Below are 7268 nucleotides of genomic sequence, written 5' to 3'. Positions count from 1 at the left end.
TGCCCAGAGAGACATTCTGGGTCAGTGGATATATATAGATTTATTTCAAACATTTTTACTAAACATTAATTTCCAATTATTTAGCAATTTTATGTTTTTGCCCTCATTTCTTGTATGTTCATTTGTAAAAATGGAAAGTCTGTGCTAAATTTGCTGTAATATTGCATTTTAATAATCCTCCAAATTCTAACTAGAGGGTGTTAACCTCAATTCAACACTGCCAGAACTGAATTACCCCTGAGGCAGCAAACACTGTTAATTATCTCCAGTATACGCTATAAGTGGGGTTTGTCAGTTACTGCTGAAATAATTTTCAGAATCAGCAGAAACAGTTAATAACGCATTACAATTACATCCTCCTTTTATATTACTTATCTAGCCTCTGCATATAAGTTCCTTTATTTCTCCATAAACTTGGCCTAATTCTCTATCTTCCTCGCCGTGTAATTCTTCCAATAACATGTATACTTACCTATAAATTTTCCTATTACTCTATGCCCTCTTACCGGAGCCAGATGCGTCCACCTGTAGAGTATAAGGCCTATTAGGATCCGGAAGTGCCAAAACGGGAGAAGATATTTATCTTTTCTTGAGTGTTTCAAATGCTACTTGAGCTGCTTTGGACCAATCTTTTGATTCAATACTATTTGTTGATAAAATAAATCCAAGGAAATGAACGGCCCTGGTCTCAAACACGCACTTCTCCAGTTTTGCATATACAGTATCTCACAAAAGTGTGTACACCCCTCACATTTTTTTTTGTAAATATTTTATTATATATTTCCTGTTCATCCGTGGCAGCACACAATGGGTTAACGTTTCCTCGTTCCCTTGGAATAGTAGATACACTCAAGCAATAGCACAGAGACAAGTAATAATTGATTAATTAATTAATTGATGGTCCCTCCCACACATACCCTAAAAAACCCGTTACCCAACAACGGACACCTGTATTTTTTCTCTTCTAGGAACAGAAGAAGAGACAGAGACAGGTAGCCTCTATACTGGGCGTTCGCTTAGTTCCTGGGGCAGGAGAGTGTTTGTGCGGCCGTAAACCTGGAGTTTTCCTGGTCCCTCAGCCAGCCCACCACCCCGTTACCTATAACAGAGTGATCGACATCGGGTGTGCGAAGGATCCCTTCTCCTGTTCAGGAGGTAGGTCAGTCCCCTCATGTCTGAGCTTCCTGGCGGTTCGGCAGGGATAAGGACGCGGGCTGATGTCGGTGAGCGAGGGCCGCTGGGCGCATGCGCAGTGGCCATGTGGCTGTTATGCACAGGTGCAAAGCTCCATCTGCGGGGCGGGAGATTTACATTCCGCAGCCATTCTGAGCTCACACTCAGCCGGGGCAGCAGATCCAAGAGTGTTGGCAGGTACAGGGACTTGGAGTCCCTCTCTTTCCCTTATCACTTTGTGTTTTTTCACTCTAATTGTTTGATTTGCTGTCTCCTCTTTCCTCTTAGGATGTCCAGTCCAGGGGGGAAAAGGAAGAGAACGTCCAGACATACTGCCTGTTTGAATTGCTCCCAGCCCTTGCCTGAATCCTGGGCTCAGGATAAATGTGCAGGATGCATGTCTACGGAACAACCAGCCCAGATGGAGCCTGGGATGTTCTTAGACTGGTTTAAAGAGAAACTGACTAGTACTTTCCAAGAAGTGGTGTCCTCCATGACAGGAAAGAAGAAAAACAAGCCTTCCGTTAGTCACAGATCTACAGAATCTAGTGCCACTGTGCGATCAGACTCTGAGGATTCAGATGACTAAGCCCCGGATGACCTTTACCTACTGCATAAGGACAAAGTGCCTAAGCTTATCTCGGCTATTAAGGGCGTACTGGAGTCGGATAGAGACGTGTTTAACAAGCCTGTTAGAGAACAGCTATTTTATTTTCCCCGTAACAAAGGTAAAGAGTTTCCTGCGCACCACTTAATCTCTGGTTGGTGTGAAAAGGATTGGGAGAAACCCGAGAAAAGAACAGATCCGGGGGCGAAGTTCAAGTCCATCTATAAATTGAATCCAGAGGCATGTTCGCACTGGGAGAACCCACCGAAAGTGGATATTGCAGCAGCGAAACTGGCTAAAAAGTCTTTCTTTCCCTCTGACGAGTCATGCATGCTTCCAGACCCAATGGAGAGGAAGGCAGACTCGCTATGCAAGAAAACCTATATGGCAGCAGCATCCTCTGCCAAGGTGGCTGAAGCCTCTATACCAGTGGCCAGGGCACTCCGTTTATGGCTAACCAATCTTGCCCAGGATGTGGAAGAGGGGGTGCCAAGGCAAGAAATCATGAGTAATATCTCTATCATGAAGACAGCTGCTGATTTTCTTTGTGATGCCCCCTTGGATATCCTAAAATTTTCATCTAGGTCCATGGCCCTGGCCAACGTGACGAGGAAATCCCTTTGGATCAAACAGTGGGGAGGAGATTCCATCAAAGAACAACTTTGTGTCTCTTCCTTTTCATCCCTCATCTTTGTTTGGGCCACAGCTCAAAGACATATTAAAGTCTCTAAGTGAAGAGAAGGGTACATCTTTCCCCCAATCACAAAAGAAACCCACTTTCAAGCCTTTAGATTTCGGAGATCACCCAGAAGGCAGTATCCCTTTCGTCAGTCGGACAGGAAAAGGCAGACCAAGGGAAGACAAGCTCAAGGGGGTGCTTCCAGAAAGAAACAGTTCACCCCTAAAACCTCGGATCAATGACGCCAGGCCACCGGTGGGTGCCAGGCTGCAGAGTTTTATTGCCATTTGGTCTCAAACATCCTCAGATGCCTGGGTCACAACCACGATAAGAAGAGGATATTCTCTGGAATTAAGAGAAAAACCTCCAGGCAGGTTTCTAATCAGCCGAACCGCCAATCCTGTTATTCCGCATCTCATCGATCAGTTTGTGCTGAAAAACGCATTGGAGGAAGTACCATATCACGAGAGAGGCAAAGGTCACTATTCACCCGTATTCGCTGTTCCAAAGTCAGGAGGGGATTGGAGGCTGGTCATCGACCTGTCATACCTCAACCAGTTTTTTGTCAAAAAGACGTTCTGGATGGAATCTATCCAAACGGCAGTTCTCAGCATCCAGCAAGGAGACTACCTAGCCTCCATAGACTTACAGGATGCATACCTCCATGCTCCAGTACTGAGAAGATCGGAGATTCCTTCGCCTGGCAGTCAGAGATCACCAGTGAATTCGTCACCTCCAATTTACGTGCCTTCCCTTTGGGATTACATCGGCTCCGAGGATTTTCACGAAGATAGCGGTGATCCTGTCAGCTGCCCTCAGAGTTCAGGGGGTACACGTGACCCCATACCTCGAGGACTGGCTGATAAAAGCCCCAATGAAGCAAACACTAGATCTCCATTTGCAGCTTACTATTCAGGTTCTGCAGGATCACGGATTTCTAATAAATTATAAGAAATCGCAACTTCTTCCCACAACAAAGATAACTTACCTAGGCTTTGTCATAAATTCTCAGTCTATGAGACTTCTTCTCTCCAGTGAAAGAAGCACGAATATCAGGCAGTCTGTGAAGCACCTTATATTCCTCAACGAGAGGCGATGAGAGTCCTCGGCCTGCTCACGTCAGAACTGGAAGCAGTACCATGGGGAAGAGCGCACTGTCCATCTGAAGAAGGATCTCGGATGGTGGTTGACACCAGAAAGATTTCTCTCGCTTACTCCCAACCCATAGTCCTGACTACCGATGCCTCGGCGAAAGGCTGGGGAGCCCACACTATGGAAGCCTGGGTCCAACAGAAATGGAAACCGGCGGAGGCAAGACTCTCATCCAACTTGAGAGAGTTGAAAGCTATCAAGCTAGCACTGTTTCATTTCAAAGACCTTCCTTTTCACAGGGCAGTCCAAGTCCAGACGGACAATTTACCGGCAGCATACTACATAAACAAACAAGGCGGAACAAGGAGCAGGTTGTTGCAGAAAGAGTGTGCCCAGATCACAGAGTGGGCGGAAATCAATCTTCTCTCCCTCTCAGCTGTCCACATCAAGGGGTCGTTGAATGTGGCAGCAGACTGGTTAAGCAGAAATACCATGCTCCCAGGCGAGTGGGAACTGAATTCCAGAGTTTTCTCCCTTATAACATCCAGATGGGGCACGCCAGAGTTAGACGCGATGGCCACTCACCAGAACTCGAAGCTGTCCCGCTTCTGCTCACTATCAAGGAAAGACAGTCCGACCTTCATAGACGGTCTATCAATCAACTGGAATCTAATCTTCATTTATGTATTCCATCCTATCCCTCTCATTCCAAAGGTACTGAAGAAGATTCAGACCGAGAACGCCAGAGCAATCGCTATTCTCCCATACTGGCCCCGTCGGGCATGGTTTCAGCTCGCATTGACGCAATGTACTATCAGATTGGCGATGAGAGTCCTCGGCCTGCTCACGTCAGCACTGGAAGCAGTACCATGGGGAAGAGCGCACTGTCCATCTGAAGAAGGATCTCGGATGGTGGTTGACACCAGAAAAATTTCTCTCGCTTACTCCCAACCCATAGTCCTGACTACCGATGCTTTGGCGAAAGGCTGTGGAGCCCACACTATGGAAGCCTGGGTCCAACAGAAATGGAAACCGGCGGAAGCAAGACTCTCATCCAACTTGAGAGAGTTGAAAGCTATCAAGCTAGCACTGTTTCATTTCAAAGACCTTCCCTTTCACAGGGCAGTCCAAGTCCAGACAGACAATTTACCAGCAGCATACTACATAAACAAACAAGGCAGAACAAGGAGCAGGTTGCTGCAGAAAGAGTGTGCCCAGATCACAGAGTGGGCGGAAATCAATCTTCTCTCCCTCTCAGCTGTCCACATCAGGGTCGTCTTATAATCGAGCAAATACGGTATTACTTGTCTCTGTGCTATTGCTTGAGTGTATCTTCTATTCCAAGGGAACGAGGAAACGTTAACCCATTGTGTGCTGCCACGGATTCCAGGAAATGAAAATTTCAAAAAAGGTAAATTTTCCACTTTCATGTAACAACACTGAAGAAATGACACTGCTAGAATGTAAAGTAGTGTGCTGCCACGGATTCTAGGAAATGAAAATTTCAAAAAAGGTAAATTTTCCACTTTCATGTAACAACACTGAAGAAATGACACTGCTAGAATGTAAAGTAGTGTGCTGCCACGGATTCCAGGAAATGAAAATTTCAAAAAAGGTAAATTTTCCACTTTCATGTAACAACACTGAAGAAATGACACTGCTAGAATGTAAAGTAGTGTGCTGCCACGGATTCCAGGAAATGAAAATTTCAAAAAAGGTAAATTTTCCACTTTCATGTAACAACACTGAAGAAATGACACTGCTACAATGTAAAGTAGTGAGTGTACAGCCTGTATAACAGTGTAAATTTGCTGTTCCCTTAAAAATAACTCAACACACAGCCATTAATGTCTAAACCTTGGCAACAAAAGTGAGTACACCCCTAAGTGGAAATGTCTAAATTGGGCCCAATTAGCCATTTCCTCTCCCCGGTGCCATGTGACTTCTTAGTGTTACAAAGTCTCAGGTGTGAATGGGAAGCAGGTGTGTTAAATTTGGTGTTATTGCTCTTGCATTCTCAACATGGCACTTCATGACAAAGAACTCTCTGAGGATCTGAAAAACGAATTGTTGCTCTACATAAAGATGGCCTAGGCTATATGAAGATTGCCAAGACCCTGAAACTGAGCTGCAGCACAGTGGGCAAGACCATACAGCGGTTTCACAGGACAGGTTCCACTCAGAATAGGCCTCGCCATGGTCGACCAAAGAAATTGAGTGCATGTGCTCAGCGTCATATCCAGAGGTTGTCTTTGGGAAATAGACCTATGAGTGCTGCCAGCATTGCTGCAGAGGTTGAAGGGGTGGGGGGTCAGCCTGTCAGTGCTCAGACCATATGCGCGCACATTGCATCAAATTGGTGTAAAGCGTGTGTGGCGGCAACCAGGTGAGGAGTACAAAGACAAGTTATACACTGTTATACAGGCTGTACAGTCACTAATTTATGTTGTAGCAGTAATTTCTTCAGTGTTATCACATGAAAAGATATAATAAAATATTTACAAAAATGTGAGGGGTGGGCTCACTTTTGTGAGATACTGTAGATGATGTTGTCTGCATAGTTATGTTCTCTGTGGGAGATTAAAGAGGGAGAATAAATGAGGATATCATCCAATAAATCTCAAAAGATGTTGTTATTAAAGTGTTTGATGGTGGCAGTGGCGTTGCACAAACCGAAAGGCATCACTAAATATTCATAATGCCAGTAGTTTGTTCTGAAGCCGGTCTTCCACTGATGTGGATTTTGGTAAAACCTTAAGCAGACCGGGCCCGGTCAAGGAGTTCAGAGATTAGTGGTAAAGGGTACCTGTTCTTTACGGTTACATTATTTAGTTCCCAGTAATCCACACATGGATGTAATTTCCCATTGTAATCTTTTTTACAAAAAAGATGCCTGCTCCTGCAGGGGAAGTAGAAGGATGAATAAATCATTTAATAGATGGCGGTGGGGTGGTAAAACATCAGTCCCTTTCTTTTTTTAAACGTTGATAGCCTGTCGGGATCGTGGGAAGGGAGTAGTCCATGATATAGACACACAAGGCTGGAGAAGATAGGCATTTTTAAACACAGCGGGTAGAGGAGAAAATAGTCCCTTTCTTCCAATCAATAGTCGGGTTATGTTTATAGAGCCAGAGAAGTCTGAAAATAACCTAGAATGTGGGTTCAGGCACAATATCAAATTAGAGGAGTTCCTGGTATTTATTTCCAGTGGTAACAAGGGTATAGTTTCATGGGTAATGGGTCCAGACTTAAGTAAACTCCTATCCACTAATTGAATGTGCAGAGGCGAAGTCTTTTTACATGTAGGAATGGCTAAATCTGAGGCAAGTTCTGCATTCAAAAAACATCTGCTGGGTCCTGAGTCCACCGATGCAGAAATGGCAATAGGGCCATAAGTCTACTGCAGAGAAAGAGATAAGCATTGGTATAGTGTACGGGCTGGTGTAGAGTCTTGCTTCTTCGTATTAAAAATTGGGTCTTACCCAAGGTCTTACCCTGAGCAAGAACGAAGTCTTGCTCTACAGTCTTTAAACATATGCTCACAGTACAGACACAGGTTCAGGGATCTACGGCGGGCCTTCTCTTCAGGTGTCAGAGGGCCTCTTATCATACCAATTTGCATGGGTTCCTCAGTATTAGTAGCAGATGCAGTAGGTGCTTGGAGAGATGGTAGGGTGAATGCGCTGGATGGGGTAGCTGTGGTAGGTAATCTCTCAA

The 7268-nt window shown here is 45.0% G+C and overlaps 1 long non-coding RNA gene across 1 annotated transcript; it reads left to right on the top strand.

Annotated features, from left to right (window-relative positions):
• The first annotated feature begins 768 nt into the window (after nt 1-768).
• Nucleotides 769-1590, top strand: LOC128472689 (uncharacterized). The gene is made up of 3 exons (XR_008346199.1): nt 769-871; nt 969-1159; nt 1462-1590. It is a non-coding gene; the product is annotated as an uncharacterized LOC128472689 (long non-coding RNA).
• Nucleotides 1591-7268: the final 5678 nt, after the last annotated feature.

Source organism: Spea bombifrons, chromosome 2 (assembly GCF_027358695.1).
Source record: "Spea bombifrons isolate aSpeBom1 chromosome 2, aSpeBom1.2.pri, whole genome shotgun sequence".
Lineage (NCBI taxonomy): Eukaryota > Metazoa > Chordata > Amphibia > Anura > Pelobatidae > Spea > Spea bombifrons.
This window is presented reverse-complemented; position numbering and strand designations above follow the sequence as displayed.